The 18474-nt window shown below is 45.8% G+C and overlaps 1 protein-coding gene across 1 annotated transcript in view; it reads left to right on the plus strand.

The window, feature by feature from the left end:
* The first annotated feature begins 13946 nt into the window (after positions 1–13946).
* The window catches only part of SMARCAL1 (SNF2 related chromatin remodeling annealing helicase 1), a 43750-nt gene continuing 39222 nt past the window's right edge, over positions 13947–18474 (plus strand). Inside the window, exon 1 of the mRNA XM_069732686.1 lies at positions 13947–14013. The gene's annotated coding sequence lies outside the window, so the exon portion shown is untranslated. The remainder of the gene's footprint in view (positions 14014–18474) is intronic.

Here is an 18474-nt window from a genome sequence, read left to right on the forward strand (position 1 = left end):
ATGCCATATACAGTCGTGTGAAAAACTGTTCACCCCCTTCCTGATTTCCTATTCTTTGCAAGTTTGCCACACTTAGGCTATGTGCACACGATGCGGAAAATGCTGCGGATCCGCAGCAGTTTCTCATGAGTTTACATTATAATGTAAACCTACGGGAAACAAAAAACGCTGTGCACATGCTGCGGAGAAAAACGCGCGGAAACGCAGCAGTTTACATTTCGCAGCATTTCACTTCTTTCTGCGGATTCCGCAGCGGTTTTACAGCTGCTCCTGTAGAAAACCGCAGTTGTAAAACCGCAGTGAAATCCGCAGAAAAACCGCGGTAAATCTGCAGCAAAAACGCAGCGTTTTTACCCTGAAGATTTATCAAATCCGCTGCGGAAAAATCCGCAGTGGCCCATTATACGTGTGCACATAGCCTTACATGTTTCAGATCACTAAACAAATGTAAATATTAGACAAAGAGAACACAAGTAATCACAATATGCAGTTTATAAACGAAGGTCTTTATTATTAAGTGAAAAAGAAATCCAAACCTGCAGGGTCCTGTGTGAAACAGTGATTGCCCCCTAAACCTAATAACTGGTTGGGCCGCCATCAGTAGGAACAACTGCAATCAAGCATTTGCGAAAACTAACAATGAGTCTCATACAAGGCTCTGGAGGAATTGTGGCCTTTCCTCTTTGCAGAATTGTTGTAATTCAACCACATTGGAGGGTTTCCGAGCATGAACCGCCTTTTTATGGTCATACCACATAATCTCAATCGGATTAAAGGGACTCTGTCACCTGAATTTGGCGGGACTGGTTTTGGGTCATATGGGCGGAGTTTTCGGGTGTTTGATTCACCCTTTCCTTACCCGCTGGCTGCATGCTGGCTGCAATATTGGATTGAAGTTCATTCTCTGTCCTCCATAGTACACGCCTGCGCAAAGCAATCTTGCCTTGTGCAGGCATGTACTACGGAGGACAGAGAATGAACTTCAATCCAATATTGCAGCCAGCATGCAGACAGCGGGTAAGGAAAGGGTGAATCAAACACCCGAAAACTCCGCCCATATGACCCAAAACCTGTCCCGCCAAATTCAGGTGACAGGTTCCCTTTAAGGTCAAGGCTTTGACTAGGCCACTCTAAAGTCTTAATTTTGCATTTCTTAAGCTATTCACAGGTGGACTTGCTGGTGTGTTTTGGATCATTGTCCTGCTGCATAACACAAGTGCACTTTAGCTTCAGGTCACAAACAGATGGACGGACATTCTGCTTCAGGATTTTTTGGTAGCCAGCAGAATTCATAGCTCCATTTACCACAGCAAGTCTTCCAGGTCCTGAAGCAGCAAAACTGCCCCAGACCATCACACTACCACCACATAGTAACATAGTAACATAGTTAGTAAGGCCGAAAAAAGCCATGTGTCCATCCAGTTCAGCCTATATTCGGTCACAGATCTACGTCCTTCTACAGAACCTAATAATTGTATGATACAATATTGTTCTGCTCCAGGAAGACATCCAGGCCCCTCTTGAACCCCTCGACTGAGTTCGCCATCACCACCTCCTCAGGCAAGCAATTCCAGATTCTCACTGCCCTAACAGTAAAGAATCCTCTTCTATGTTGGTGGAAAAACCTTCTCTCCTCCAGACGCAAAGAATGCCCCCTTGTGCCCGTCACCTTCCTTGGTATAAACAGATCCTCAGCGAGATATTTGTATTGTCCCCTTATATACTTATACATGGTTATTAGATCGCCCCTCAGTCGTCTTTTTTCTAGACTAAATAATCCTAATTTCGCTAATCTATCTGGGTATTGTAGTTCTCCCATCCCCTTTATTAATTTTGTTGCCCTCCTTTGTACTCTCTCTAGTTCCATTATATCCTTCCTGAGCACCGGTGCCCAAAACTGGACACAGTACTCCATGTGCGGTCTAACTAGGGATTTGTACAGAGGCAGTATAATGCTCTCATCATGTGTATCCAGACCTCTTTTAATGCACCCCATGATCCTGTTTGCCTTGGCAGCTGCTGCCTGGCACTAGCTGCTCCAGGTAAGTTCATCATTAACTAGGATCCCCAAGTCCTTCTCCCTGTCAGATTTACCCAGTGGTTTCCCGTTCAGTGTGTAATGGTGATATTGATTCCCTCTTCCCATGTGTATAACCTTACATTTATCATTGTTAAACCTCATCTGCCACCTTTCAGCCCAAGTTTCCAACTTATCCAGATCCATCTGTAGCAGAATACTATCTTCTCTTGTATTAACTGCTTTACATAGTTTTGTATCATCTGCAAATATCGATATTTTACTGTGTAAACCTTCTACCAGATCATTAATGAATATGTTGAAGAGAACAGGTCCCAATACTGACCCCTGCGGTACCCCACTGGTCACAGCGACCCAGTTAGAGACTATACCATTTATAACCACCCTCTGCTTTCTATCACTAAGCCAGTTACTAACCCATTTACACACATTTTACCCCAGACCAAGCATTCTCATTTTGTGTACCAACCTCTTGTGCGGCACGGTATCAAACGCTTTGGAAAAATCGAGATATACCACGTCCAATGACTCACCGTGGTCCAGCCTATAGCTTACCTCTTCATAAAAACTGATTAGATTGGTTTGACAGGAGCGATTTCTCATAAACCCATGCTGATATGGAGTTAAACAGTTATTCTCATTGAGATAATCCAGAATAACATCCCTCAGAAACCCTTCAAATATTTTACCAACAATAGAGGTTAGACTTACTGGCCTATAATTTCCAGGTTCACTTTTAGAGCCCTTTTTGAATATTGGCACCACATTTGCTATGCGCCAGTCCTGCGGAACAGACCCTGTCGCTATAGAGTCCCTAAAAATAAGAAATAATGGTTTATTACATTACTTAGTTCTCTTAGTACTCGTGGGTGTATGCCATCCGGACCCGGAGATTTATCTATTTTAATCTTATTTAGCCGGTTTCGCACCTCTTCTTGGGTTAGATTGGTGACCCTTAATATAGGGTTTTCATTGTTTCTTGGGATTTCACCTAGCATTTCATTTTCCACCGTGAATACCGTGGAGAAGAAGGTGTTTAATATGTTAGCTTTTTCCTCGTCATCTACAACCATTCTTTCCTCACTATTTTTTAAGGGGCCTACATTTTCAGTTTTTATTCTTTTACTATTGATATAGTTGAAGAACAGTTTGGGATTAGTTTTACTCTCCTTAGCAATGTGCTTCTCTGTTTCCTTTTTGGCAGCTTTAATTAGTTTTTTAGATAAAGTATTTTTCTCCCTATAGTTTTTTAGAGCTTCAATGGTGCCATCCTGCTTTAGTAGTGCAAATGCTTTCTTTTTACTGTTAATTGCCTGTCTTACTTCTTTGTTTAGCCACATTGGGTTTTTCCTATTTCTAGTCCTTTTATTCCCACAAGGTATAAACCGCTTACACTGCCTATTTAGGATGTTCTTAAACATTTCCCATTTATTATCTGTATTATTAGTTCTGAGGATATTGTCCCAGTCTACCAGATTAAGGGCATCTCTAAGCTGGTCAAACTTTGCCTTCCTAAAGTTCAGTGTTTTTGTGACTCCCTGACAAGTCCCCCTAGTGAAAGACAGGTGAAACTGTACAATATTGTGGTCGCTATTTCCTAGATGCCCGACCACCTGCAGATTTGTTATTCTGTCAGGTCTATTAGATAGTATTAGGTCTAAAAGTGCTGCTCCTCTGGTTGGATTCTGCACCAATTGTGAAAGATAATTTTTCTTGGTTATTAGCAGAAACCTGTTGCCTTTATGGGTTTCACAGGTTTCTGTTTCCCAGTTAATATCCGGGTAGTTAAAGTCCCCCATAACCAGGACCTCATTATGGGTTGCAGCTTCATCTATCTGCTTTAGAAGTAGACTTTCCATGGTTTCTGTTATATTTGGGGGTTTGTAACAGACCCCAATGAGAATTTTGTTACCATTTTTCCCTCCATGAATTTCGACCCATATGGACTCGACATCCTCATTCCCTTCGCTAATATCCTCCCTTAAAGTGGACTTTAGACAAGACTTTACATAGAGACAAACCCCTCCTCCTCTCCGATTTTTACGATCCTTTCTAAACAGACTGTAACCCTGTAAGTTAACTGCCCAGTCATAGCTTTCATCTAACCATGTCTCGGTTATTCCCACTATGTCAAAGTTACCTGTAGATATTTCTGCTTCTAGTTCTTCCATCTTGTTTGTCAGGCTTCTGGCGTTTGCGAGCATGCAGTTTAGAGGATTTTGTTTTGTTCCAATCTCCTCGCTGTGGATTGTTTTAGAAATGTTCTTACCTCCCTTCTGAGTATGTTTTCCTGGATCTTCTTTGTTCAAGTCTAATACCATATGTTACTGTTGGTATGATGTTCCTTTTCTGAAATGCTGTGTTAGTTTTACGTCAGATGTAATGGGACATAAACCTTTCAAAAATTTCAACATTTGTCTTGTTAGTCCACAGAGTATTCTCCCAAAGGTTTTGTAGATCATCAAGATGTTTTCTGGCAAAACTGAGATGAGCCTTTATGTTGTTATTGCTCAGAAGCGGTTTTCATCTTGGAACTCTGCCATGGAGGCCATTTTTGTCCTGTCTCTGTCTTATGGTGATGTCATAAACACTGACCTTAACTGAGGCAAGCGAGGTCTGAAGTTCTTTGGATGCTGTTGTGGGGCCTTTTATGAACTCTTGAATGAGTTGTTGCTGCGTTCTTGGGGTAATTTTGACCGGCTGACCACTCCTGGGTAGGTTCACCATTGTTCCATGTTTTCATCATTTGTGGATAATGGCTCTCACTGTGGTTCGCCGGAGTCCCAAAGCTTGAGAAATGGCTTTATAACCTTTTCCAGACAGATACCTCAATTACTTTGCTATTTGTTGAAGAATTTTCTTTGGATCGTGGCATGATTTCTAGCTCTTGAGAATCTTTCGGTCTACTTCAATTTGTCAGGCAGGTCCTAGTTAAGAGATTTCTTGATTGACAAACAGGTGTGGCAGTAATCAGGCATGTGAGTGGTTAGGGAATGTGAACTCAGCTTCCCAAAGATGTGATAAACTGCAGTTAATTTATGTTTTAAGGGTGGGAGGGCAATCACTTTTTCACACAGGCTCCTGTAGGTTTGGATTTCTTTTATCCTTAATAATAAAGACCTTCATTTATAAACTGCATTTTGTGATTACTTGTGTTATATTTGTCAAATATTTACATTTGTTTGGTGATCGGAAGCAGTTAAGTGTGACAAACACACAACAGAATAGGAAATCAGGAAGGGGGTGAACACTTTTTCACACGACTGTAAATGACTCTGACAACCACCCATCATATACTCCAGACCGGTACAATTTTAAGTGGTCAGATAATCATTGGTGTGTATTGTGTCCTTACATAAAATCCTAACTCAAGTCAAAAGCTTCAGATTTTACAAGTAAGGGTAAGACAAATCTGTTAAATTCTGACGTGTTGGATGGAAAAGCGCTATGTAAAATATGTGCATTTTTACGTGTTTTTTATGCATATTTTTTGCATTTTTCCAATTTATTAGAGTAAGTAAAAAACGCTACAAAAATGCTAAAATAATTGACATTGACATGCTGCAGATGAAACTGCTTCAAATCTGCAGGTAAATTATATCCAACATGTGCATGAGATTTCAGAAATCCCATTCACTTTCCTGGGACAGTAAAAAGCTGCATTAAACGTGGCAAAAACACAATGTGTGAACGTAGCCTTAAAGTAGTCAGGGCCACATAAAGTGGAAGGTACACCAAGGTCATTTACAATGCTGACAAACCCCGGTGATGTTACAGACACTGTCCACTACTTTAAAAACTGGTCCCAGGGTACTTCAAAAGTAAAATAGTAAAAAAAAATAACATTCTCCCCTACCATGCCGCCTCATCTGTTCTGCTGTTGGTGCCCTGTCTGGGCTCCTGCTCTTTCGGTGATCGGCTGCAGCCTTAACTTTCCCTCTGAGCCAGAGCCTGGTGGGGGACGGCAGCAGAATGACAGTCTCATAGGGGAGCATGAACTTTTTTTTTAGCCTCCTGATACCTAGAGAAGAGGCCGCTGAAAGCACGCACGGCGCCGTATACTGTGTAGTGGCCGCTCTGTTACTGCAGCTCAGGTCACATTCATTTCAATGGGAGATTGGCCTGATGCTGGTCCCATCGTCACATATTATACATGTGGCCGCGCTCTTTACCTGTTGGAAAACTACTTGTTTTTCTTGGAATAACAGAAATAGACCATTGAGGGGTGCAAAGTATTTTCAGAGGATGAAAGAAAAAAACAAAGAACCCCATATTCTGCGCTGCGTTGTGTTGCTGGCCGGCAGCTCGCAGTCTCTATTGTCGTTTTTGCTGCGATGCTTATTAGTGCAGGGGCGCGGGCTGGCTTTGTAAAAGGTCAGTGTGGGGGCTCGGCGGGGGTCATAGCTCCATACACAGAACGCTCTATATTATTCAGTCTCTTAAGGTACCTTCACACATAACGATATTGTTAACGATATCGTTGCTATTTGTGACGTAGCAACGATATCGTTAATGAAATCGTTATGTGTGACAGCGACCAACGATCAGGCCCCTGCTGGGAGATCGTTGGTCGCTGAACAAAGTCCAGAACTTTATTTCGTCGCTGGACTCCCTGGAGACATCGCTGGATCGGCGTGTGTGACACCGATCCAGCGATGTCTTCACTGGTAACCAGGGTAAACATCGGGTAACTAAGCGCAGGGCCGCGCTTAGTAACCCGATGTTTACCCTGGATACCATGCTAAAAGTTAAAAAAAACAAACACTACATACTTACCTACCGCTGTCTGTCCTCCAGCGCTGTGCTCTGCACTCCTCCTGTACTGGCTGTGAGCCGGAAAGCAGAGCGGTGACGTCACAGACAGTACAGGAGGAGAGCAGAGAAGCAGAGCGCAGCGCTGGAGGACAGACAGCGGTAGGTAAGTATGTAGTGTTTGTTTTTTTTAACTTTTAGCATGGTATCCAGGGTAAACATCGGGTTACTAAGCGCGGCCCTGCGCTTAGTTACCCGATGTTTACCCTGGTTACCGGCATCGTTGGTCGCTGGAGAGCGGTCTGTGTGACAGCTCTCCAGCGACCAAACAGCGACGCTGCAGCGATCCGGATCGTTGTCGGTATCGCTGCAGCGTCGCTTAATGTGAAGGGGCCTTTACACTAATGAACGCTCACTGAGCTTTTATGTCTTCGCATTTTTTACTTGTGAAAATGAGCAGTGAAAATGCAAATTATATTTCACATCAAGAACATTGCAAATGAAGGTAAAAAGGTAGAATCCTTCCAGCGTGAATGCAAAGTGTATGAGCAGATCTGTCACCAGAGGTCACAATATAAGGGGCACTCCCCTGGTGGATTTCCAGGTAGATCACTTGGATCTTATAAGACTGGGGCTCTCACAATGAAAATCCATGTCAGAATGGCTGTATAATCCTGATATGAAAATTAGCATTGTAGGTGCCTGGAGCAGAGAAATCTCATGAGTCCAAGTTTATTTACTCAGTGAAAAGAGACACTGAGGGGCTGATAATCAGGTTAGGTGGGCAGAGATTTAGCAGCAGGGAGGAGGGACTCTGAGGGGCTGATAATCAGGCTAGGTGGGCAGAGATTTAGCAGCAGGGAGGAGAGACTCTGAGGGGCTGATAATCAGGCTAGGTGGGCAGATATTCAGCAGCAGGGAGGAGAGACTCTGAGGGGCTGATAATCAGGCTAGGTGGGCAGAGATTTAGCAGCAGGGAGGAGAGACTCTGAGGGGCTGATAATCAGGCTAGGTGGGCAGAGATTTAGCAGCAGGGAGGAGGGACACTGAGGGGCTGATAATCAGGCTAGGTGGGCAGAGATTCAGCAGCAGGGAGGAGGGACACTGAGGGGCTGATAATCAGACTAGGTGGGCAGATATTCAGCAGCAGGGAGGAGGGACTCTGAGGGGCTGATAATCAGACTAGGTGGGCAGAGATTCAGCAGCAGGGAGGAGGGACACTGAGTGGCTGATAATCAGGCTAGGTGGGCAGAGATTCAGCAGCAGGGAGGAGGGACTCTGAGGGGCTGATAATCAGGCTAGGTGGGCAGAGATTTAGCAGCAGGGAGGAGAGACTCTGAGGGGCTGATAATCAGGCTAGGTGGGCAGATATTCAGCAGCAGGGAGGAGAGACTCTGAGGGGCTGATAATCAGGCTAGGTGGGCAGAGATTTAGCAGCAGGGAGGAGAGACTCTGAGGGGCTGATAATCAGGCTAGGTGGGCAGAGATTTAGCAGCAGGGAGGAGGGACACTGAGGGGCTGATAATCAGGCTAGGTGGGCAGAGATTCAGCAGCAGGGAGGAGGGACACTGAGGGGCTGATAATCAGACTAGGTGGGCAGATATTCAGCAGCAGGGAGGAGGGACTCTGAGGGGCTGATAATCAGACTAGGTGGGCAGAGATTCAGCAGCAGGGAGGAGGGACACTGAGTGGCTGATAATCAGGCTAGGTGGGCAGAGATTCAGCAGCAGGGAGAAGGGACTCTGAGGGGCTGATAATCAGGTTAGGTGGGCAGAGATTTAGCAGCAGGGAGGAGAGACTCTGAGGGGCTGATAATCAGACTAGGTGGGCAGAGATTCAGCAGAAGGGAGGAGGGACTCTGAGGGGCTGATAATCAGACTAGGTGGGCAGAGATTCAGCAGCAGGGAGGAGGGACACTGAGGGGCTGATAATCAGGCTAGGTGGGCAGAGATTTAGCAGCAGGGAGGAGAGACTCTGAGGGGCTGATAATCAGACTAGGTGGGCAGATATTCAGCAGCAGGGAGGAGGGACTCTGAGGGGCTGATAATCAGACTAGGTGGGCAGAGATTCAGCAGCAGGGAGGAGGGACACTGAGTGGCTGATAATCAGGCTAGGTGGGCAGAGATTCAGCAGCAGGGAGAAGGGACTCTGAGGGGCTGATAATCAGGTTAGGTGGGCAGAGATTTAGCAGCAGGGAGGAGAGACTCTGAGGGGCTGATAATCAGACTAGGTGGGCAGAGATTCAGCAGAAGGGAGGAGGGACACTGAGGGGCTGATAATCAGACTAGGTGGGCACAGATTCAGCAGAAGGGAGGAGGGACACTGAGGGGCTGATAATCAGGCTAAGTGGGCAGAGATTCAGCAGCAGGGAGGAGGGACACCGAGTTATACATTTTGGCAGGTATTTTAATACTAATTTCTAGTGTAAACAAGTCCCCGACTGTGCTTTCTAAGCTGTACAATTTTCCTAAAGGTGTTCTAATCTGCTGCCTGTCCACTAGGTGGCGCTCAGAGAGCTATGTGTATATAGTGGCGTCTCGTCATCACGGTTGGCGGCACAATGCTGCTGCTTATAGTAAGAAAATATTGAGGAAAATTTAGCAAAAAGTTTCAATCTTAGACGGAGCCGATATACACTGGATAGGCTACAGATGTGCCAGATTTTTCACAGTGGTTCACATTGTAGCAACATTTTGGGGCATTCAGCTTGATAAATCCAATTAAATAGTATCTTGTTAGCAAACATTGAGGAAAAACTCCACACAGGAAACAATCAATGATACAAAGCATGTGGGAATGAAATGACATGCTTACAACATAAAGGAAGTGTGAACACCGGCCTCCATCTCAGACTGGCGTGTTTCGCCCTTAGCTTCACCCAGGGGTACAAGGTAGAGAGGGCTAAACAGGCTCTCTCGGCATTTAATATTGATGACCTATCCTTACCTCAGTCCTGGACATCCCCTTTAAAGTAACCCTAATTATGCAGTGATATTCACAAAGAGCCTTGCAACTACAGGGATAAAATCTGAGTATGTTCTATGTAAGATCTAGTTACCTTGTCTCCTTGTACCAGTCTGACCCATCCTGGACTCCACACGACCTCGGATACCTGTAGTGTCTGGCGCTGAGATATTAGCAGCCGATCCTTCAACTCCTGTGCGTCGCTCTCTGCGGCCTCCATGGATTAGATCTCCAGCACATTGCACAGATGATCCGTCAGATTGAAGGAAATTCAGGGATCTTCTCTAAACCCGCAGAGAGGTGACATTACAGAACATTAGCGTGTGACCCAGGCAGGCCTATGGCGGCAATAAAACTCCGCATGGGAGTGGATCTAATCCTACCATGTGTGATACCATCTGAGCCGTGCATCTAATCCTATCCTGGGTGATACTGTCTGCTGAGCTGTGTATCTAATCCTCTCCTGGGTGATACTGTCTGCTGAGCTGTGTATCTAATCCTATGCTGTGTGATACTGTCTGCTGAGCCGTGTATCTAATCCTATCCTGTGTGATACTGACTGCTGAGCTGTGTATCTAATCCTCTCCTGTGTGATACTGTCTGCTGAGCTGTGTATCTAATCCTATCCTGTGTGATACTGACTGCTGAGCCGTGTATCTAATCCTATCCTGTGTGATACTGTCTGCTCAGCTGTGTATCTAATCCTATCCTGTGTGATACTGTCTGCTCAGCTGTGTATCTAATTCTCTCCTGTGTGATACTGTCTGCTGAGCCGTATATCTAATCCTCTCCTGTGTGATACTGTCTGCTGAGCTGTGTATCTAATCCTATCCTGTGTGATACTGACTGCTGAGCCGTGTATCTAATCCTATCCTGTGTGATACTGTCTGCTCAGCTGTGTATCTAATTCTCTCCTGTGTGATACTGACTGCTGAGCCGTGTATCTAATCCTATCCTGTGTGATACTGACTGCTGAGCTGTGTATCTAATCCTATCCTGTGTGATACTGACTGCTGAGCCGTGTATCTAATCCTCTCCTGTGTGATACTGACTGCTGAGCCGTGTATCTAATCCTATCCTGTTTGATACTGACTGCTGAGCCGTATATCTAATCCTATCCTGTGTGATACTGACTGCTGAGCCGTATATCTAATCCTCTCCTGTGTGATACTGACTGCTGAGCCGTGTATCTAATCCTATCCTGTGTGATGCTGTCTGCTGAGCTGTGTATCTAATGCTATCCTGTGTGATACTGACTGCTGAGCTGTGTATCTAATCCTCTCCTGTGTGATACTGACTGCTCAGCCGTATATCTAATCCTATCCTGTGTGATACGGTCTGCTGAGCCGTATATCTAATCCTATCCTGTGTGATACTGACTGCTGAGCCGTATATCTAATCCTATCCTGTGTGATACTGACTGTTGAGCCGTATATCTAATCCTATCCTGTGTGATACTGTCTGCTGAGCTGTGTATCTAAACCTCTCCTGTGTGATACTGTCTGCTGAGCCGTGTATCTAATCCTCTCCTGTGTGATATTGATTGCTTAGCCGTATATCTAATTCTCTCCTGTGTGATACTGACTGCTGAGCTGTGTATCTAATCCTATCCTGTGTGATACTGACTGCTGAGCCGTATATCTAATCCTATCCTGTGTGATACTGACTGCTGAGCCGTATATCTAATCCTATCCTGTGTGATACTGTCTGCTGAGCTGTGTATCTAAACCTCTCCTGTGTGATACTGTCTGCTGAGCCGTGTATCTAATCCTCTCCTGTGTGATATTGATTGCTTAGCCGTATATCTAATTCTCTCCTGTGTGATACTGACTGCTGAGCAGTGTATCTTATCCTATCCTGTGTGATACTGACTGCTGAGCTGTGTATCTAATCCTATCCTGTGTATCTAATCCTCTCCTGTGTGATACTGACTGCTGAGCCGTGTATCTAATCCTATCCTGTTTGATACTGACTGCTGAGCCGTATATCTAATCCTATCCTGTGTGATACTGACTGCTGAGCCGTATATCTAATCCTCTCCTGTGTGATACTGACTGCTGAGCCGTGTATCTAATCCTATCCTGTGTGATACTGTCTGCTGAGCTGTGTATCTAATGCTATCCTGTGTGATACTGACTGCTGAGCTGTGTATCTAATCCTCTCCTGTGTGATACTGACTGCTGAGCCGTATATCTAATCCTATCCTGTGTGATACTGACTGCTGAGCCGTATATCTAATCCTATCCTGTGTGATACTGTCTGCTGAGCTGTGTATCTAATCCTATCCTGTGTGATATTGATTGCTTTGCTGTATATCTAATCCTATTCTGTGTGATACTGTCTGCTGAGCCGTGTATCTAATCCTACCCTGTGTGATACCATCTGCTGAGTCGTGTATCTAATCCTATTCTGTGTGATACTGTCTGCTGAGCCGTGTATCTAATCCTATCCTGTGTGATACTGACTGCTGAGCCCTGTATCTAATCCTATCCTGTGATACTGTCTGCTGAGCCGTGTATCTAATCCTATCCTGTGTGATACTGACTGCTGAGCCGTGTATCTAATCCTATCCTGTGATACTGTCTGCTGAGCTGTGTATCTAATCCTATCCTGTGTGATACTGACTGTTGAGCTGTGTATCTAATCCCATCCTGTGTGATACTGTCTGCTGAGCCGTGTATCTAATCCTATCCTGTGTGATACTGACTGCTGAGCTGTGCATCTAATCCTATCCTGTGTGATACTGTCTGCTGAGCCGTGTATCTAATCCTCTCCTGTGTGATACTGTCTGCTGAGCCGTGTATCTAATCCTATCCTGTGTGATACTGACTGCTGAGCCGTGTATCTAATCCTATCCTGTGTGATACTGTCTGCTGAGCTGTGTATCTAATCCTATCCTGTGTGATACTGTCTGCTGAGCCGTGTATCTAATCCTCTCCTGTGTGATACTGTCTGCTGAGCCGTGTATCTAATCCTCTCCTGTGTGATACTGTCTGCTGAGCCGTGTATCTAATCCTATCCTGTGTGATACTGACTGCTGAGCCGTGTATCTAATCCTATCCTGTGTGATACTGTCTGCTGAGCTGTGTATCTAATCCTATCCTGTGTGATACTGTCTGCTGAGCTGTGTATCTAATCCTCTCCTGTGTGATACTGTCTGCTGAGCCGTGTATCTAATCCTCTCCTGTGTGATACTGTCTGCTGAGCCGTGTATCTAATCCTATCCTGTGTGATACTGACTGCTGAGCCGTGTATCTAATCCTATCCTGTGTGATACTGTCTGCTGAGCCGTGTATCTAATCCTATCCTGTGTGATACTGACTGCTGAGCCGTGTATCTAATCCTCTCCTGTGTGATACTGTCTGCTGAGCCGTGTATCTAATCCTATCCTGTGTGATACTGACTGCTGAGCCGTGTATCTAATCCTCTCCTGTGTGATACTGTCTGCTGAGCCGTGTATCTAATCCTATCCTGTGTGATACTGACTGCTGAGCTGTGTATCTAATCCTATCCTGTGTGATACTGACTGCTGAGCCGTGTATCTAATCCTATCCTGTGTGATACTGTCTGCTGAGCCGTGTATCTAATCCTATCCTGTGTGATACTGTCTGCTGAGCCGTGTATCTAATCCTCTCCTGTGTGATACTGTCTGCTGAGCCGTGTATCTAATCCTATCCTGTGTGATACTGTCTGCTGAGCCGTGTATCTAATCCTCTCCTGTGTGATACTGACTGCTGAGCCGTGTATCTAATCCTATCCTGTGTGATACTGTCTGCTGAGCCGTGTATCTAATCCTCTCCTGTGTGATACTGTCTGCTGAGCCGTGTATCTAATAATCTGTGTGATACTGACTGCTGAGCTGTGCATCTAATCCTCTCCTGTGTGATACTGACTGCTGAGCCGTGTATCTAATCCTCTCCTGTGTGATACTGACTGCTGAGCTGTGTATCTAATCCTATCCTGTGTGATACTGTCTGCTGTAATGATGTATCTAATCCTATCCTGTGTGCCAGGTTGCAGTACTAGTGTATCTAATGCTGTGTGATACCGTACAGTAGGTGACACTGGTGTATGAGGGAGAATGTCTCAGGACGCCTCAGCTTTACGTCCTTCCTCTCGAGTTGCCGCCAGCAGTTACCATGGCGCCCGGTGTGTCAGTGACGTCAGCCCTGCGCCTCTCCTTTGCTGCGGTCGCAGAGTGATGACGTCAGATTGTAACTGGCGGCGCCGCTGGTGATCTGTGATGGGGAATGAGGCGGGTAAGTGACAGCGGCCACTTCTCGGGCTGTAGGCATGCTGGGGGCAGTAGTGCTGAGAGTAGGAGTACTAGTACTGGGAGTGATAGTGCTGCTTGTTGTAGTAGTGCTGGGAGTTGTAGTGCTGGGAGAATTAGTAGTGCTGGGAGTTGTAGTAGTGCTGCTTATTGTAGTAGTGCTGGGAGTTGTAGTAGCGCTTGGAGTTGTAGTGCTGCTTGTTGTAGTAGTGCTGGGAGTTGTAGTCCTGGAAGTAGTGCTGCTTGTTGTACTAGTACTTGAAGTGATAGTGCTGCTTGTTGTACTAGTGCTGGGAGTTGTAGTGCTGCTTCTTGTAGTAGTGCTGGGAGTTGTAGTGCTGCTTGTTGTAGTAGTGCTGGGAGTTGTAGTGCTGCTTGTTGTAGTAGTGCTGGGAGTTGTAGTAGTGCTGGGAGTTGTAGTGCTGGAAGTAGTGCTGCTTGTTGTACTAGTACTTGAAGTGATAGTGCTGCTTGTTGTACTAGTGCTGGGAGTTGTAGTGGTGCTTGTTGGAGTAGTGCTGCTTGTTGTAGTACCGCTTGGAGTTGTAGTGCTGCTTGTTGTAGTAGTGCTGGGAGTTGTAGTAGTGCTGCTTCTTGTAGTAGTGCTGGGAGTTGTAGTGCTGGAAGTAGTGCTGCTTGTTGTACTAGTACTTGAAGTGATAGTGCTGCTTGTTGTACTAGTGCTGGGAGTTGTAGTGGTGCTTGTTGGAGCAGTGCTGCTTGTTGTAGTACCGCTTGGAGTTGTAGTGCTGCTTGTTGTAGTAGTGCTGGGAGTTGTAGTAGTGCTGCTTCTTGTAGTAGTGCTGGGAGTTGTAGTGCTGCTTGTTGTAGTAGTGCTGGGAGTTGTAGTGCTGGAAGTAGTGCTGCTTGTTGTACTAGTACTTGAAGTGATAGTGCTGCTTGTTGTACTAGTGCTGGGAGTTGTAGTGCTGCTTGTTGTAGTAGTGCTGGGAGTTGTAGTAGTGCTGCTTCTTGTAGTAGTGCTGGGAGTTGTAGTGCTGGAAGTAGTGCTGCTTGTTGTACTAGTACTTGAAGTGATAGTGCTGCTTGTTGTAGTAGCGCTTGGAGTTGTAGTGCTGCTTGTTGTAGTAGTGCTGGGAGTTGTAATGCTGGAAGTAGTGCTGCTTGTTGTGCTAGTACTGGAAGTGATAGTGCTGCTTGTTGTAGTAGTGCTGGAAGTTGTAGTGCTGGGAGTTGTAGTAGTGCTTGTTGTAGTGCTGGGAGTTGTAGTGCTGGGAGTTGTAGTCCTGGAAGTAGTGCTGCTTGTTGTACTAGTACTTGAAGTGATAGTGCTGCTTGTTGTACTAGTGCTGGAGTTGTAGTCCTGCTTGTTGTAGTAGTGTTGTGAGTACTAGTGCTGGGAGTAGTAGTGCTGCTTGTTGTAGTAGTGCTTGGAGTTGTAGTGCTGCTTGTTGTAGTAGTGTTGTGAGTACTAGTGCTGGGAGTTGTAGTGCTTGGAGTAGTGCTGCTAGTTGTAGTAGTGCTGCTTGTTGTAGTAGTGCTGCTAGTTGTAGTAGTGCTGCTAGTTGTAGTAGTGCTGCTTGTTGTAGTAGTGCTTGGAGTTGTAGTGCTGCTTGTTGTAGTAGTGTTGTGAGTACTAGTGCTGGGAGTTGTAGTGCTTGGAGTAGTGCTGCTAGTTGTAGTAGTGCTGCTTGTTGTAGTAGTGCTGCTTGTTGTAGTAGTGCTGCTAGTTGTAGTAGTGCTGCTAGTTGTAGTAGTGCTGCTAGTTGTAGTAGTGCTGCTTGTTGTAGTAGTGTTGTGAGTAGTAGTGCTGGGAGTTGTAGTGCTGGGAGTAGTCCTCGTGTAGCATAGAGACATAACGCCCTGTGTGATGGCGGCTGAGCTCCCGGCAGAGGGGCAGGATGTGTCTGATCTCTGTGGCTTCTGTCTCTGACTGTCTCTTCCTTATGGATGATGTCACGTGACACGACACACTTCCCTCCCTACGACATATGGAGGCGCCTCCATCCGACCGCTGCAGCCTGTGGCCCTTTCACGGCTCCTCACAGCCGCCGCTTTTAGTTTTTCCTTCCTCCCAGAGCTAGGTCTTCTTATTTTCCTTCCCCAGACCCTGTGATTGTTTTCTGTGAGACGAGGTGAAGCGAAGAAAGACGCTTTTCAGTTTACTGTATAATGTAGTGAAAAAAAAATCCAAGTGTGGTCAAATAAAAAAAAAAAAAAAATACAAGTTTTTGGAGTTTTGTTTTCACAGCGTTCATGATGCGATATCAGTGAGCTGACTGCACGATTACAGCGACACCAAACCATCGTAGATTGTTCTTGTTTTTTGTTATAACAACTTAAATATAAAGCCGATTTTCTGTCGCCATTTCTCAGACCCGTGACGTTTTCATTTCTCTGTGGATGGAGCTGCGTGACGGCTCGTTTTCTTGGTACCGAGCTGGGGTTCCTATTGGAAACACATTAGGCTGCATAAAACAATTTGATCACTTTTTATTATTGCCTTTCAATGTTGCATTTTTATTTATACTTTATTTTCTTTACAGCGTTTCCAATAATTTTCAGATTTCAATAGACTAGACTTTTCTGGACACAGCGATATCAATTATCATATTCTTTTGTATTTATATATTTTTTTTTTAGCTTGGAAAAAGATTTTTATTTTATTTTTTTTATTTGTTTTTCAACTTTTTTTTTAGTTGACTCTGATTGCTGCTGTTAGTTGCAGGTGACGGCACCCAGGATCTTCATTTCTTACACTTCTCAAAGGAGTTAAAAGGGGCTGTCCAACCTACCGCTGCAAGTCTGCAGTGACTCTGTGACTGCAGACTTGTGAATCCTTACATTGCATGCATTGCGCTCTGTGAAGATTCTCCAGTCCCAGCGCTGGGAATGGCGTTCATGTGACCACAAGTATACTCCGGCCACAATCTGACTAGACTGTGTCCAGTGTTGCTCAGTACACCCTTCTAGTCAGCACGTGACTGCATATATGCAAGTTACTTACTTGCCACAACGCGCTTGCCAGCATTGGAGAATCCTGCACAAGATGTGAGGATTCACAAGTCTGCGGTCACATAAAGTAACTTCAGACTTGTAGCCTAAGGCCTGACAATGACTTTAAGGCTCCATTCAACTCCGCGCTGAGCGATGACATCACACGTAGTGTAAGATTGTAGTAGCATCGTACGTAGTGAAGAGGCAGTGACCCACAAAGTTCTAACACAAAAGTCTCTTTAATGTGTTTCCTCACAGCGTTAAAGTCCAATTCACACAAATGCATATAACTTCAGTGTATATTATCAGTGTTCAGTTCACACCAGTTCATAGCAATACATATCATATGGCTTTAAACTTGCAGTCCCTAAACAGGCCAGACTTCCCTTGTCCAGTTTCCCTGGGCGACCGCACGCTATATTACAGTCTCCATTTACACAGCCTCATATGTTGCAGACACTACACACGCCAGCCTTCCTCTGACTAGTTCTCGTGGGTGTCCTGCATCACTGTATCACAGTCTCTTAAAGTCTCTTTACTCACACAGCCCAGGATATCCTCCGGATAGCAGCCGGGCACCATATCCACCTGTTTGCATTCGATACACATGCTGGTCCTCTTTCAGGCACAGGACATCCACCTCCGGGCACAGGACTGCCCACATCCGTCTTTTTCGGGCACAGGACATCCACCTGCAGGCACAGGACTGTCCACATCCGTCTCTTTCGGGCACAGGACATCCACCTCCGGGCACAGGACTGTCCACATCAGTCTCTTTCGGGCACAGGACATCCACCTCCGGGCACAGGACTATCCACATCCGACTCCTTCGGGCACAGGACATCCACCTCTGGGTACAGGACTGTCCACATCCGTCTCCTTCGGGCACAAGACATCCACCTCTGGGTAGAGGACTGTCCACATCCGTCTCCTTCAGGCACAGAACATCCACCTCCGGGCACAGGACTGTCCACATCCGAGACCAGTAGCATGGACGATTGCATCACTGTATACGCTGCGGGTGCCAGGCTATTCAGCTGCCCTGGGTGCTGGCTCTGCTGGCCTGGGCCTCCATGCACTCAGCCAGCGCTCTGCAGGACTCTGCTCTGCACACCAGACTGACACTGAGATTGCACCTCACACCTGACACACCCATACCTCTTACTGCAGGGCGTTTAACACACACAAACCTGTGGCCTTCAGCCACATGGAAAACCGGGATCGGAAATCCGTGACTCCCATGAACACCTATGGACTTCATCCGTCTGCATGCACAACCTGGGGAGCACACACTGCCTCACAGTAGTTATACCTGCCTGGTCAAGTGTGATTGTCAGGTATTGTGCTCCTGTCCTCAATTGGCGTTTGAGCTCCTTCTGACCAGGACAGGAGCAAGATTACTGTCGCTTGTGCACATGACGTGGCCGGTATCAGTAATGGCACATGACTGTAGAATTCCAGGAGGAGGCACACAGCTCTGTCTGATATG

Source organism: Ranitomeya imitator, chromosome 7 (genome assembly GCF_032444005.1).
Source record: "Ranitomeya imitator isolate aRanImi1 chromosome 7, aRanImi1.pri, whole genome shotgun sequence".
Taxonomy (NCBI): Eukaryota; Metazoa; Chordata; class Amphibia; order Anura; family Dendrobatidae; genus Ranitomeya; species Ranitomeya imitator.